Source organism: Cydia pomonella, chromosome 11, assembly GCF_033807575.1.
Source record: "Cydia pomonella isolate Wapato2018A chromosome 11, ilCydPomo1, whole genome shotgun sequence".
In the NCBI taxonomy this organism is placed as follows: domain Eukaryota; kingdom Metazoa; phylum Arthropoda; class Insecta; order Lepidoptera; family Tortricidae; genus Cydia; species Cydia pomonella.
This window is the reverse complement of record NC_084713.1, coordinates 23,295,762-23,312,714: the sequence shown is the minus strand read 5'-3', so window position 1 is coordinate 23,312,714 and position 16,953 is coordinate 23,295,762.

The window sequence follows — 16,953 nt, the reverse complement described above, 5'->3', positions numbered from 1 at the left end:
TAGCAGGTGTAAAAAGAAGAATACCTAGGTACGCAGTCCTCCCGGCTTAACCTTACTTTGAAACGCAGAGACTTAAACTACTGGCTCCAATATTTACCTTGTCCACTAAGTAATTAGTTGTTTTTGGAGCGTTTGCTAAAATGTATACTAATGCCGATGCCGACGGACCGGTCCCACAACTGCGTATCCCACAACAACTGTCCGTTCATAATCCGTGTTACTATGACATAAAGTCTGCAGTTGGTCACTCAATGTGTGGTTTAGGATGATATTTGAGACAGGGTCAACGACCTGCTACGTGAGGTGCAAAACTGCCCTTCTCCTCAAGTCACATGAGCGGTAACTACCTTCACTTCATGCAGGGTAACATGGTTTCAAAACATACTTTTTATTGCGGCCTAGTTTTAGGCCATAATTGTTTGTGTATAAACTGTAGCTTTCAATCGACTGATCATTAGGCCTGGTCAGATCAAAATGCAAATGAACATACTTCAAGTCACCAGCTAGCCAAAAAATATCTGAATAAAAATTTGTTTAATAACCCACAATTTAAATGCTTCCTGAGTCGTAACGACCTTCTTTTTGATTACATCCCAGCTAAAACTTGACGTCAGGCTAATATTGAACCAGACGAGTCATTTGAAACGTAGGTATCTACATCTTATTATAACCTCCTTATTGGAAGTCGGCTAGCATGTAGCATATATATCACCTCAGCATTTGTGCTCTAAGAGCCAAAACATCAAGACATCATATCATTCATCAAGGACACTTTCAATACTGTACTTTAAATTCATAGACCAATAGTGGGACCGGATTTTTGCCCTATAAGTTTCGATAATTCTAAAGAGTGAAAAGTGATGTTTATCTGGTATGGGACATATTTTTGAGCATATTTGTAATATATGAAGAAAATTTAGAACGAGCGTTAGATATAAATAAGGTATTTATGTATTTTTATTGATGAATTTTGAATATTGAATTAAAGTGCAAAATTTAAGCATCGTCTTTTATAATATGTATGAGGCTTTATGCTATCAAATTTTTAGAAAAAAAATCAACGTGCTACTTTGTCAAACTCAAATTAGCTTATTATTTTGTCAATATTGAATTAAAGTTTGAAAAATCCACAATATCATATCTAAATTCTTAAGTTAATAGGCAAGGCAAAAAATTAGAAGAATAGGATATGTGCTTTACAATTAATATGCGTTTTTTGTCCTGTAAGATCTAATATTGAATTAAAGTCCGTAGAGATAAGTCTATTACTATAAAATAATAGCAGCCATTTTATGGAAAGGTAGAAATATCTGTGTGTAGCTTGCATTGTAATAGTAAAATCAACTTAAAAAGGCTTGAAATTCATAACCACGCCGCGCTGGTCCGTCAACATGTCGGCTCGGCGCGCGGGAGCCTATCGTAGCCGACCTAGTGAGCGATAGATACCTCGCCCCGCCCGCGCCCCCCGCTCAGCTTCGCAAGCGCTGTTTGTCTTTTCTTTCAAATCATTCATTTGTTTGTTTATCGTGCACATAAATTAGATGCGGACATTACATGAATTTAATTATAGAATAAAAGTTATTATGACTTCAAAATGAGTGAAAAATGTTTGATATGTTTACTGTACTGTACTGACTTAGTAACAGAGAAAAAACGAGGAATTGAGCAGTTAATAACTGCGAGCAAATAATATTTCTTGGTGATGGGAAAGTTAAATATTTCTACGGGAAGGAGGAACTACGTTTCCATAAAAAGTGTAGATTATACATTGAGTCGAAGGCTATACCGGCGTACAAAAGACTAATGTTAAGACGCGGACTGCTAAACGAGTGTTACGGGTTCGAATCTCGCCTGGTGACAAACTTTTGTTTTTTTTTATATGTTCAATTTTAATATAATTTTTTAATTTTTATTGTTTTAGACAAGTTTAATTTAGTAAAAGAATGTAGTTAAGATTATCACCTATACACCACCATATTATAATAAATAGTTAGTTATAACCGAGCAAAGCTCGGTCGCCCAGGTACTGTATAGTTATTGCAGGTAGTTCGCAATCACATTTTTAGCACAGGCATTATAAGAGAGGTATGGGCATTGTAAATGTCATCTGGCTCTGTGTGGTAGGGCACAGCACAGCGGATGCCATTCCAGATCTAGAGCAGAACCCAACTGGGGAAGTACCTCCACCTTACAGAAAATCGCAGCCAAATAACACTAGACCCTACTCATAGTGTTGTGTTCCTGCCGGTGAGTAAGGTTGCCAGACCTCAACGAGGGGTGGGAGGTTAGGGTCGGCAACGCGCATGTAACTCCTCTGGAGTTGCAGGCGTACATAGGCTACGGATACTGCTTACCATCAGGCAGGCCGTATGCTTGTTTGCCACCGACGTAGTATAAAAAAAAAAAAAAAACACAATTAAAATATTTCATACGACATGTGCTAATTATTTGTCTCAGTGTAAACAAAAATATATCATAATTATGATATCAATTTTCAAATTCAAAATGGCGGACATGTTTTATAACTTATTTTAAGAAATTATGAGTAGTTTAAGACTTTAAAAAGCAAGAAATTGTTTCTTGCTTCTGTTTGTATATGTATCATGTAGTATTGGATGTTTTCATTATTTTTGAAAGTCCTCAGGGTGCCGATTATGAAAATGACTTCCATTATGGAACCCAAGATGGCGGACATTCATTTTTCTTAAAAATCGGTATGGGTGTCATCTCCGAGGTTCTTCGAGGTTCCGATTACGAAAATGACGTCCATTTTGGAATCCAAGATGGCGAACATTATTTTTTCTTAAAAATCGATATGGGTGTCATCTCCGAGGTTCCTCGGGGATCCGATTACGAAAATGACGTTCATTTTGAAATCCAAGATGGCGGAAATAATTTTTTCTTAAGTCGATATGGGTGTCATATCCGTGGTTCCTCGGGATTCCGATTACGAAAATGACGTCTATTTTGAAATCCAAGATGGCGGACATAAATTTTTCTTAAAAATCGATATGGGTGTCATCTCAGAGGTTCCTCGGGGTTCCGATTACGAAAATGACGTTCATTTTGAAATCCAAGATGGCGGACATTAATTTTTCTTAAAAATCGATATGGGTGTCATCTCCGAGGTTCCTCGGGGATCCGATTACGAAAATGACGTTCATTTTGAAATCCAAGATGGCGGAAATTATTTTTTCTTAAAAGTCGATATGGGTGTCATATCCGAGGTTCCTCAGGATTCCGATTACGAAAATGACGTCTATTTTGAAATCCAAGATGGCAGAAATTTATTTTTCTTAAAAATCGATATGGGTGTCATCTCCGAGGTTCCTCGGGGTTCCAATTACAAAAATGACGTCAATTTTGGCGGTTCTTGTTGGTGCAGATTTCAAAAATAGAGACCATTTTAGAATTAAAGGTGGTTGATATCACGGCTACACACATCGACACCCATTTCAAAAAGTAGCGTCCGCCATATTTATTTTCAAAATAGATGCCATTTTTGAAATCCACACCCCTAAAAACCCAGAAAACAACACCCATGACGACTTTTTCAAAAAAGTGACGTCCGCCATCTTTATTTCCAAAATGGACGTCATTTGTAAAATTAGTACACATACATCATACAACATGAAAACTAAAAACATTTCCATCCTCTTTTGGGCAGTTGTGTAAGTCTGTGATAACCCTAGGTAGGTACGGAGACCTTGAGCGGTGTCGGCATTTACGCAAACATCAAAGGCGTCGGCCCACTGTTACTTTTTACACTGTGCTTTTAGTGTGTAAACGAAAACGTCACAAGATATATCAAAAGAAAAGTTATTTTATCTTATACCTTTAAACGAGCAATTCTTGTATATATATATAATTATATTTCTGTGATCTCGGAAACGGCTCTAACGATTTCGCTGAAATTTGGTATATAGGGGTTTTTGGGGGTATACAATCTATCTAGATTAGTCTTATGTTTGGGAAAACGCGTGTTTTCGAGTTTTCATGCGTTTTTCTTTCGACGCAGAATATGGTCACTAATTTCGTGTTGCCGGCCACTGTCCGTCTGGTCCAGCGGGTTAAGACGCGGACTGCTAAACGAGTGTTACGGGTTCGAATCTCGCCCGGTGACTAACTTTTGTTTTTTTTATATGTTCAAGTTTATATATAATTTTTTAATTTTTATTGTTTTACACAAGTTAAATTTAGTAAAAAAAACTGACCTATGTAATAAGAGAAATCGACAATAGATGGCGTTACTCTGTGACAAGTGCTGTAAGGTTAAAATCGATTGTAAATAATAATAATTGTCAGTTCACATTTTACTTTTTAAGTTTATGTACATTATCACCACCATATTACAATAAATAGTTATAACCGAGCGAAGCTCGGTCGCCCAGGTACTATATTACTAACTGTACTAGGTTGCCTTTTTTACAAGTTGGTCCAGTCCATGGTTGCCTACATTTTATATAAAAATCGGTTAATCTAGGCGACCATTAACTGGACCAACTTTTTTAATACGGCAACTTTCAAATAAGCTTTCATTTGATATATCATACGATGAAATAACAAACAAAAAAACTATCCGTACGCAATACGACATGCTAGTCCCAGATACTTTTGGGTATGCCGATGACAGCACTGTCGTGGACAGATATCTCTCCAATGCTCGGGCCAAAAAAGAGGAAGTCCAATCTAATCGACAGGCTATGGTAGACCGTCTGAATTTGACACTCAAGGTAGTATCCGATTGGGGCGACGCAAACCTGGTCAAATTCAACGCTACCAAAACACAGGCGTGTCTGTTCTCTGCGAAACGGAGTCCTTTCGACCTGACTCCGACTTTCCGGGATGTATCCGTACCGATATCCGACCATCTCCAGCTACTTGGCACAAGTATCTCATCTAACCTGAGCTTCGGGGCGTATATTGAATCTCTGGCTAAATCTGCAGCTAGACGATTAGGCGTCCTCTCTAAGGTCAAGCAGTACTTCACACCGGAGCAGCTTCTTCAGCTTTACATAGCTCAAGTCCGGTCGTGTATGGAGTATTGCAGTCACCTTTGGGATGGATCCGCCAAGTATCAGCTAGCCACCCTAGATTCCATAGACAAACGCGCTAGGAAGCTTATTGGGGATGCGAGATTGGTAGAGGCTAGACTGCAGAGCCTAGAACACCGTAGAAAGGTAGCCTGTTTATCGGTATTCTACAGGATACATTTCGGGGAGTGTGCGATGGGATTACATAATCTTATCCCCCCATCTCCGTTCTGCCACCGTGGGACTAGACGCGGACTTGCGTTTCACCCTTACGTCGTTACTTTACCACTGATTCGCACTAAACGCTACGCATCCAGCTTTATCATGCGTACGGCTAAGGAGTGGAATTCACTTCCTGCAAATCTATTCCCAGTCCACTATAACTTGGACCTTTTTAAATCGAGAGTGAATAGACATCTTTTAGGTAAGCATGTTCCATCCTAGACTACATCGGCACTTTCCATCAGGTGAGATTGTGGTCAAATGCTTACCTTTTCGGAATAAAAAAAAAAAAAAAAAAATCTTACAAGGTAACCTACTTGAAATGTATCACTGTGAATTTTGTCTTACATTTATTTCTTATCAGAAATAAATAACATGAGGGTGCACATACCTTATAACGTATCTCTATATAACTATCGGTTATCAATATTAGCATTAGCGGTTAACAACAACATTCCCCTTAAAACAAATAACTATCGCGAGGAAAATACCAAGTCCAAACATCTGAAAAAAATCGGGAAAGAAAAGCTGCAACTGGCTTTTAAAATGGTACAAGGAAGGGTGGTCATCTGTATGAGAATGTGTTTTTTTGTCTCTATTTGACCCAATGGTTGACTGGTAGAGAATGCCTTTTGGCATTAAGTCCGCCATTTGTGTTTTTTTTTTGTTTGTGCAATAAAGTTTAAATAAATAAATAATATTCATGTAACGCGATAACGAATTCTACGTGAACGAAACCGCGGGCAATACCTATTATAGTAACAACAAAATAACAATTTTCTATTGCTATTAATTTAAAACACGCTTTAGGAATTTTTTTGATGGACCGTAGACGCAGTCAAGGGCACCCCGCTCCCCACTACCGTTGTTCGCTGCCTCCTGCCACAGCGCGCGGCGCGCGCAAACTTGCCGCGCGTTTGAAACGTAACGTATTTAAATAAGCAAGGAATGCATACATATCAGTAATGAGTGTCGCCGTGATTTTATATTTCTAAATTTTTGTTTAGTAACTGAGATCATTGTTGATGATCGATTATTATTAACTCTACAAACTTTAATTCAATATTAGCTATACTGCTTAACCTGAAATCAATATCTAGACAAGCACATTGTCTTCATGTCTAACTTTTTACTAGAATACTAAGTTGATCGATAATATCGTAATTTTGCAATATCAGCAACTCTAATTCTATATTTACAAAATAACTCGTGTTTTTACGTTTACCAGAAAGCAGCTGTTCCAGATTTCTAAAAACTGAAAATTGTACATAAATTGAAGTGTTATTCGATATGCTAAAGTTTTCTGTAACTTTAATTCTATATTTACTTAGTTATTAGCAGAAATTATAATATTTAAATATAACCGAAAGCTCAACCTTAAAATTTCTAACTTTTTACCAAAGTATTATTTAACATACTCCCAATGACATATCAAAAAAGAAAAAACTTTAATATTATCGAAACCCATTTTTGTTCAACCGCTGGTCTATCAACCGTACCCTAGAGGACGCATAGGTACCTATATGTATGTATATGGTTCGTCGTGTCGAAAGTGAAGTTTCTTTAAACAAAATGTAACTTTTGACACGGACATATTGAATCCATATCGCATCATTTTGTGTTATGTTAAGTTGAAATATATATTTCTCAGTAAGTGATTATTTGTAATCTTTTGAGAAATAAACATCTTAAACCTTATCTTAAGCAAATGTTTGACGTATCTGAAAGTTCGAATCGGGCCGTTAGTTGCTGCATACTTACTCATTTTTCGTAGTATGTAAACAGCACCGGCTAGATCCAGCTGCCACCCTGACCACGCTATTGCCAAAACTACTATGAGACGTCAATTGAAAGGGACACGTGTAAGATGCGGTGATGATGATGATGATGATGTCCTCCCAGACGTATCCGTCGACGGCGACATACTGACAAGTTATTTTTATTTTTTTATTAATATTGTTTTTAAATATTATTTATTAACTATTACGCACATGGGCGCGAGCGTGACTTGCAAATCCAAATTTAGTCTTGAAAGTTCGGCTGCACGGAGCACAGTAGAGCTGTCCAGATGAGTTGAGATGCGGTAATAAGTACGGGAACCGGTGTAAGCATAGAGACGGTTGGCAAATTTCCTTATTAGCGGTTACGAAGGTGGTTGGTCCCCATAAGGAGGCGACGAAAACGCCGGCACTATGCTAAGTTTCAGTTTATCTTGCTATGCTAAATTTGGATTTATAACTTCTAAGCCAACGTAATCGAAAGATACAGCCGTTTATGCCGCAAATTTTCGACACTCGCAAGGGAATCAAAACCTACAGGGTACTTCCCGTGAACTCAGGATCTTGCAATTTGGTACGAAGTAACGTCTTATAACAAAAATAAAGGAAAACCGTAAAGTTTTAGTTACATCATATAATAATATATACCTACAGGTTTGTACAGTCAGCGTCAAATACTTTGTAGCAGTCAAGGTGGTCAAATAGTTCGGTACACCATACTAAATATATGGTGTACCGAACTATTTGGCTACTTTGGTTGCTACGAAGTATTTGACGCTGACTGTACGGAATCCACGGTGCGCGAGTCCGACTCGCCCTTGGCCTGTTTTTTATTAGGTATTAGCTAGCTGGTAGGTACATGAATAATATCCTTAGTATGTACTAATTTTTTCAGCCTCTCGGATGCTGAAAAAAATATTAATTATATTGTAACTCAGTAACTTCCAAACTCCTACTAAATCCTCAGGTGATAAAAATTCCAAAACACTGTGTGTGGTTGTCAGAGAGCATGACGTATTTTAGTATTATTATATATTATCCTTGTTACACTCACTCATTAAGAAATTCCCACGCTCTTGAGGATATGATAAAACAAATGAACCTTGTGAGAGTGAGAAAGTTCTTTTGACAAATGGTCTTGTCCTGATGCCAAAAAAGTCTACTAATAGTAGTGTAACCGTATTATTCATCTGCGAGGGTGATGAACGGCGTGCCTCGATCTAGACTCTTGGCCGAAATCTGTTACGAGCGGTAGTCACATATTGGGTGATGTATGGTCATAACTATATACTTACAATTCTTCTGTCGGAATTAACATAAGTAAATCTTATGCTAGTACTGATATACTTTATCCACTCATTAGAAACATTACCAACCGAAAAATAATAGCTCAAAGTTTTAAATAGCCAATTATCATCATAATTTGTTTGTAGTTGTGGTAGTTGTTAAGACAGTCGCTCTCTTTAGGAATATGTCTTGCCTTACATAAGTAATATTACATACCTACTTGTCTATTCAGGTGACTGGATATACCTACCAAATACCTTAAGGTCAACCGCGTTATATCTGATCTTTCGGGAGTCGAACCCACACCCCACGGAGCGACGAAGCGGGTGCTGCGCCAAATGGGTCGTCGACTCGCCACTATTCTGGGAGGAGTATTATTAGCCGATGCAAGAATAACCGTGCGTCAGGTGGCCGATACTTCAATGTTGCCGTAGGTCCGCAAGTGACAAAGTGTGGGGTCATCTCATTAGATGCCATTGCAAATGTACATACCTACATGTATTTGAAGTCTATGGTAAAATTCTTAGGGATTCTCATGGTAAAGCTTAGGAAGGACTATTCTTGCGTCAAGTGATGTTCCTGTGTGGACGACTTGCCGTAGTCCACCACGGCGGGTGACTTACCCTAAGGGCATATTTGTAGAACGGTATTAGACACATGACACATGCATCGGGAAATGGATACTAGGAAGCATTTTATGGCAGCGTAATGGGAATATAGGTACCCACGGTACTTACGTAGGTACACATGATCACGTTGTTAACTGGCAATTAGTAAACCTAATTTCAAATAAGTACCTAAATTAGATCCACCCATGGTCAATTGAAAGTGTTGCTGTTACCGTCCAATAGGGCACGGCTCATGCTGGCATAATTCCATTTGCACACAAGACTTCAACATACCTATTTTGAATTGAAACCTTTGCTTCATCATACTCGTATATGAACTACGGTTACATGATTACCAGACATAGAAGTTTTTGTGGCAAAATAAAGTGTTTGACAAAATAAAATATCGATAAAATGTCTATTATCGATGTTACCTTAACCTTATCTATATACCTATATTTTATGAAGTGAAGATAGCTACGGCAAAATACACAACACGTCCAATATCTTCTTTAATATATTGGTCGTTTTCTATTCTTTTAGCACTGTATACTATGTGTAGTATATTCATAAATATGTATTGGTGTGGGTAGGTTTTTAAAAATAATAAATCAGTCTATATCCAGCTGTCTTTGTGTTTACTTCATGGTGACAGCGGTGCATGGTGATTTTGGGATAGATGGGAGTTTTCGAGTGTGCCTCGATCCACGACCATTGAACCGCGTTATACGTCGTCAGCACTACCCGTTGCCTACCGTAACAGAGATAGCGACAAAGTTAAAGGGAGCGCGTTACTTCAGTAAGTTAGATGCCAGGTCCGGGTTCTGGATGATCCAGTTAGACGATGACAGTGCCGATCTGTGCACATTTGGCACGCCATATGGTAGGTATCAATTTTTACGTTTACCATATGGAATTAATTCGGCTTCTGAGGTGTTTCATAGTAAAATAAGACAGCTGCTGGAAGACCTCGAAGGTGTCGATTCGTTCGTCGATGACGTTATCGTCTGGGGAGCCACGGAGGAAGAGCATGACAGTCGGTTACGAAGTTTGCTTGAAAGAGCGAGACAAGTAGGTATAAAATTTAATAAGGACTTAGCATAATTACTGTAATCCAAATCGGTTAAAACTTGTAATAATTGGATTACTTCAACAATTCATTAAGAGGGAGATGTAGTATATTCATAAATATGTATTGGTGTGGGTAGGTTTTTAAAAATAATAAATCAGTCTATATCCAGCTGTCTTTGTGTTTACTTCACTATGGTTAATGTTTTTCTTTTTAACTAAAAAATAAATGTAATAAAGAAATTATGTAAAGATTTGTAATTAATTTTCTTTCTTGAAATTTCTGGGTAATTAACAGCAGGTAGAATTGACATCTCTTAATTATTAATCTATGACTGACTTATCAATAACAGATTTATCGATGTTGAATTTTTCCAAACACTCGTTTTTGCCACAAAAACTTCTATGTCTAATAATTATTCTGCCCTATTTAGCAAAATCACTAAACAATATAATTACACTCTTGAGTGTAATATTAAACCCATCAAAAACATTTTCTTGTAAAATGTTGCCAAGACGAAACCATAAGGCTCGAACTGTCAAAAAGTTATTAGATCTCTTGTAGGGCCGAGCTTCTAACTCTACAATCTCTAACTTCACAAACTCTACACCTTAGTCAAAACATATGGCTTGGCCGTTTCGCTACCATTACATGGGCTTAAGGTGAAAAAAATATTCATAATTTTTTAATATACAATGCTTCTTGTGTAATGAAACTGCCAAGCCACATATTTTGACTAAGGTGTAGAGTTGGTGACGTATGGGATTGTAGAGTTAGAAATTGAAGATGGAAGGAGAAATTATGGTTCTATATTGTAGACTAATTAAAACTGTAAAAGATATACTTTTGAACGTGAATTTTAGAGATATATCTATATTTGGATAAGTTATCCGGCACGGCAGATACTGTTGGCGTGTTCTTCTTCTTCTCGTGTCGATGGTTTCGTATTTATCGTCATATATATATGGTTTTATATTAAGCGGGACCAGAAGGTAGCGACGCTTAACGCCCTGTCTGTTGCGTCCCGTAGATCTTGTTCGGAACATGTGTGCGGGTTTGCTGGGCAGGACAGCATGTGTATCATCGTTTGGGGAGCCGTGCCACATGTGCATTGAGTATCTATGTTGGCGTGTTGTTTCACCCGCTATTATTGATGCTGACTGTATCATCGCCGACAAAGTTAAATGTCCATTCGAATACCTTATGTCAACGAAATAAGGTCTACATATGGTTAGTAAACTGTGTTGCTGTTAGTACTGTGTACATTAATCTCACAATGCAGTGGTTCACAGGTCAGCACTCCACGAGTTTGTACTAATTGTACTACTGAACTTATAATGACCGATAATCTCATAATGTCGCACATGATCTTCTGACAAGCTGAAATAGCGTGAGAGTAAGATACACGTATTATTTATTATTATTATTGGGACATCACGTCGACCAGCTGACCCGCCCCCCCCCCCCCCCCCCCCCCCCCCCCCCCCCCCCCCCCAGCTCAAATTTAACTGCGGCTCTGCGTTAGGATTTGTAAAGGGTTAGGATTAACGGAGTAAAAGTCTTGGTATTAAGAGATCAGATGACTTTTTAGTGTGAAAACTATAGGCGCATGTTAGTCTTGGCAACACTTTACATGACATGTTTTTGGTGGGATTTAAGTTACGTTTGACGTTTTCTGTCAACGATTGTCATCTTGCCCCATGAGCCGTTGACTACATAGCCGCGTTTTCACTTAGTGTTCAACAGTTCTGAGCGAGCAATCGTTCGTATAATCGCAGGTAATAGTACATTACGATACAAGTGCGAAAAATAGGAAATTCGAAACGAGTGGCGATAAATTAAAACACGACCGAAGGGAGTGTTTTAAATCGACACGAGTTACGAATTACCTATTCGCACATGTATCGTACAACGTTTTACAGTACATATGGCCCTTTAAATGTTCGACACAGTAACGTAATATGCTACTTCTCGCACTAGTGCTATAAAGTAGCCCCATATGTACTGTAAACATTGTTTACGTATTCGCCCGCGGCGCGGCGCCGCCGCCGGCGCGGGCGCCGCTGCTTAGCATAACGCGTGGAATGTCTAATTGGATGGAAGTCGATTAAGTCTAAGCTATGCTTAATTGATGTCTCGGTGCTTTTCCAGGTGTGATGCAAGATGGTCAAGAGGGAATTGGCGTAGCTTATAATGAAAGAGTTGTTTAATGTTTTTTTTTATGATAGCAGAATAGGAGGCAAACGAGCAGACGAATCGCCTAATTGTAAGCAATTACCGTCGCTCATAAACACCCGCAACACTATAGGGGTTGTAAGTGCGCTACCGGCATTTAAGATGGGAGTACGGTCTTGAAGTTTTGGAGCTATCACGGTTTATGCTGAGATACAGCCTGGTGACAGACGGACATTGATATTTGATATCAGAATCAGACATTTACTGGTAAAAACAATGTTATTTTACACGTCAAGTATTTATAAATATATTATAGCTAGGTATGTCACACAGGCAGGTATATTATAGTTTGACTTATAATAAAACATAATTAATTATTCAGTACAGGTTACATTTAAAATATATGCACAGCTATTGCTGGGTTATTATTGACTACAGTATGAGTGGGCCAATGAGATCTTTCCACGGACTTTTTTCTTTTATTGACGGACGGACGGACAGCGGAGTCTCAGTACTAGAGGAGGCTCCCGTTTGACCCTTTGGGTAAGGAACCCTAAAAATGACTTCACAGCGGCCATTACTTCGCTATCATCCAAAAATTTGGTGCCTCTAAGATGTTCCTTCAGCCGTGGAAAGGGATAAAAGACGCTAGGGGCTAGATCTGACGAATATGCGGGGTTTTCTGGCAATTTGAATCCTGCATGACGTACCCCTGCATGCAACATCAGCCTTGCAGATCTTTTGTTCGTCCGGGAACGTTCTAGGCACCCAACGAGCGGAGACATTTTTCCTGTGTAATTCATTACTTAAGATTTTTTTGATACTCGTCCTGAGGTCCTCGTGCCTGATAGGTATTCTTCCATCTGCTAACACAAAATCGTGATTTTTTTGACGTTTTCTTCAGTAAGGACGATAGACGAGCAGTTTTCGTAGTGTTCGTCTTTAGTTGATGTTCTACCCAGGTTAAATTGCTTGCAACAGCGTGTAACTGTCGAATACGGAGAAGTAGAGTTCCCTAATGTTCCCGCTAAATCAATGTTCATATCTTTAGTACACATTAGATAGGTGAGTACTTATAAGTTTTTTTTGTAGTAGTTTATACGTTTTGTTATTGTACTTGTTTATTGACTTGGAAAGATCAGATTGACATTATATGTAAAAACTTAATAATTTTTCGTATGCTTTATATAACCTAGCTAACTGTCAACGTAACAGCAGTACTAACCGCCTATCAAGCCTATAATGTTACCTCAACTCTGAGATACGGCTTAATATTCTGGGGAAACTCCACAGACCGAGAAATGGCCTTTAAGGCACAGAAAAAATGTTTACAAATAAATATATTATATGATTTATGTTAATTGATGAAATTGAATTGAATTATAAAATACTCAGTACACGTACACTTTATTTTCAAACAGAAGGATTTAGTAACTGCGCTCATTTCAGTTTTCTCCATTTCCACGCATTTTTCTGTCAACTCACGAATAAATGTATTTATCTCCACAAGGAATCGCTTCATAAAATCATACTGCTTTTTACTGTTTTCATACACTAGTAATATTCTTTATTTGCTTAAAATATGGTACAATGAGATGGCAAGGATAACATATATCAGTACAAAACCATATTTTGCTAGTTTAGCATGCAAATGTACACTTAACTTAATAACTATCTAACTTATACTTAATATTACGTATCTAACATGCAAAACAGGTCATCTGTAGTATAAAACATCTTTGTTTTCAGCCAACGATAAAGTTGTGCTTTAAATGAATTAAGAGGGAGATCCTTAACATTATCTGGAAGAGCATTAAATATTCGAATACACATATAATAACTACTTTTCATGAAAAGGGCACTACTGGGAACAAAATCAATTACAAGTCGGTTCGGGTTTCTTGAAATGAAATGAAATGAAATGAAATATTTATTATGAAATGAAATATTTATTATTATGCATAGTTTTAGGTACAGTTTTTATGAATATATATATATACAAAGTATGTACATTGATGGTATCACTAAAACTACCTTACAGGCATGCATAATGTACAATTGACATATATTTATTGAGCTACTTATAGTCTAGAAATTCATTTATGCTATAAAAACATTTATCCACAAGCCATTTTTTTAAAGCCTTTTTGAATTTGATGAATGGTAAGTCTTTAATCTCATCTGGCGCTTTATTATAAATCTTTATGCACATAACAAATGCATTCTTTGCTACCAGCGACAGCTTTGTTGGAGGTATATATAGTTTGTTCCGATATTGTGGCCGCACAGGATTACGATACACTTCTTTGACTTGCTGGAAAAGGTGGCCATGTTGATACACAAATATGCAAGCGTTAAAAATATAAATAGACGGGAGAGATAAAATATGCTGATTTTTAAAATAAGGTCTACATGAATCTAAGGTATTCAGTCCAAAAACAGCTCTTATACATTTTTTTTGCATGAGAAATGCATCATCAATGTCCGTAGATCTACCCCACATTATTATTCCATATTGAAGGATTGAGTGGATATAACCGTAGTAGGAGGTAAGAGCCGCATCAATTGAGACTACTTGGCTTATTCTTCTTAAAGCATAGACAAAGCGGTTCATTCTGGAACACAGGTCAGTGATGTGTTCTTTCCAGCTACAAAACCGGTCAAGAGTTACCCCTAAAAATTTAAAACTTGATACTTCATCAATTTTTTTACCATTATAGATAACATCGAGATTTTGTGGTTTCCCCCTGTTAGTATAGAATTGCATTAACTTGGTTTTACCTAAATTAACCTTAAGGTTGTTACATTCCAACCACTTTATTGTTCTATTTAAGGTGTCATTAATCAATGCCTCGTAAGTGACTAAACTATCTGCTTTAATAACAATAGTTGTGTCATCAGCAAAAAGATAACATTGTTGTGACAGAATATCTGGTAAATCATTGATGTATAATAGGAACAGTAATGGTCCCATTATACTGCCTTGTGGTACGCCATATTTATTATGCACAAAATTTGATCTGTGTTTAACAATGTGTTTACTTTTAGGACAGTATTGAGATATCTCTACGCATTGCATCCTATCCGTCAGATAAGATTTTATCCAATTATAAGCCAAACCACGAATGCCGTACCGATAAATTTTCCCCAGCAATCTTTTATGACATACAAAATCGAACGCCTTACTCATGTCCATAAAAAGAACGCTAACAGGTATTTTCTCGTTTATGCAATCCATAACCGTTTTCATTAGTTGAAATATAGCAAGGCTTGTATTTCTATGTTTGCGAAATCCGTTTTGCTCATCCTTAAGCAAACCGTTGCTTTCAATAAAGTGACTAATTCTTGCATATAAGACCTTTTCATAGACTTTAGAAAAAATTGATATAAGCGTAATTGGCCTGTAGTTATCTAAAAGGGTTTTGTTCCCCTTTTTATATAAGGGTTTGACGATTGATTTTTTTAAAATCGTCGGAAAACAGCCTTGGGTCAAAGATAAATTGATTGCGTGTCTTAAAGGTTCACCTACAATGTGAATACTCATCTTTATAATATCAGTACTGACATCGTCATAACCGACTGCTTGAGAATTATTTAAAGAGGCAACAACTTTTCCAAGTTCAGAAATGCTAACAGGCCGTAGGAAAATACTATTTTGGAATTGTGGTACAGATTCATGGATTTCTGACAAAGTATCAATCAATGTATCAAATCAATCTTGTGTTTCTATAATATACATCTTTAGCTTTTTTGAAAAGATACGGGCATTTTTTTACAAAAACAGCTGCTTCAAAAATATACATACATGGTAATGTCAAAATTTCATACTTTGCAAATAGTGGTCTACATGATTCCCGTTGAGGTATCCCACACATTGCCCTTAAGCACTTTTTTTGTGCTATAAAAGCCCTAACCACGTCACTGGAATTTCCCCATAAAAGGAGTCCATATCTTAACTGAGACGCAACATATCCGTGATACGCCATTAGTACTGTGTTCCAACCAGATATGTTGCGAAGTCGATTCAGAACATATGCAAATTTCAACAGCTTGTCACACACTGTGTCTATATGGTTTTTCCAACTACAATTCATGTCTAAAGTGATTCCTAAGAATTTTACAGTATCAACTTCCTTAATTTGTGTGTTCTTGTGTCGGACATCTAACAACTTTCCATTGTTTCTCACACTACGGAATTGGATAAATTGAGTTTTACTAAGATTTATAGATAAATTATTGAATTCAAGCCATTCTATTATGGATTGTATAGTATTATTAATGTCATTATTGTATTGCATTTCATCATTACATGTTACTAGAATTGATATGTCGTCAGCAAATAGCGTACATTGATGTGTAGTTATATCTGGTAGGTCATTAATATATAGCAGGAAAAGGAGTGGTCCTAGTACACTACTCTGCGGCACTCCTTGGCTAATTTCCATGTACGAAGACCTATGATGAACTATGGTTGAGTTTACAGAGCTTCTTATCTCAACACATTGCTGTCGGTTACTTAAATATGACTTGAGCCATTGTAGAGCCGGCCCTCTCATCCCAAGATTATGAAGCTTTTTAATTAGTAGGTCATGTGATACGAAATCAAATGCCATAGACATGTCGAAGAATACAACAACTGCCGGTTTCTTATCGTCAATATTTCGAATAACACTGTTAACTAGGTTAAAGGTCGCAAGTGTCGTACTTTTGTTTTTTTGGAACCCGTTTTGTTCTCTTTTTAAAACCTGATATTTCTCTAGAAATAACATGATTCTTTTATG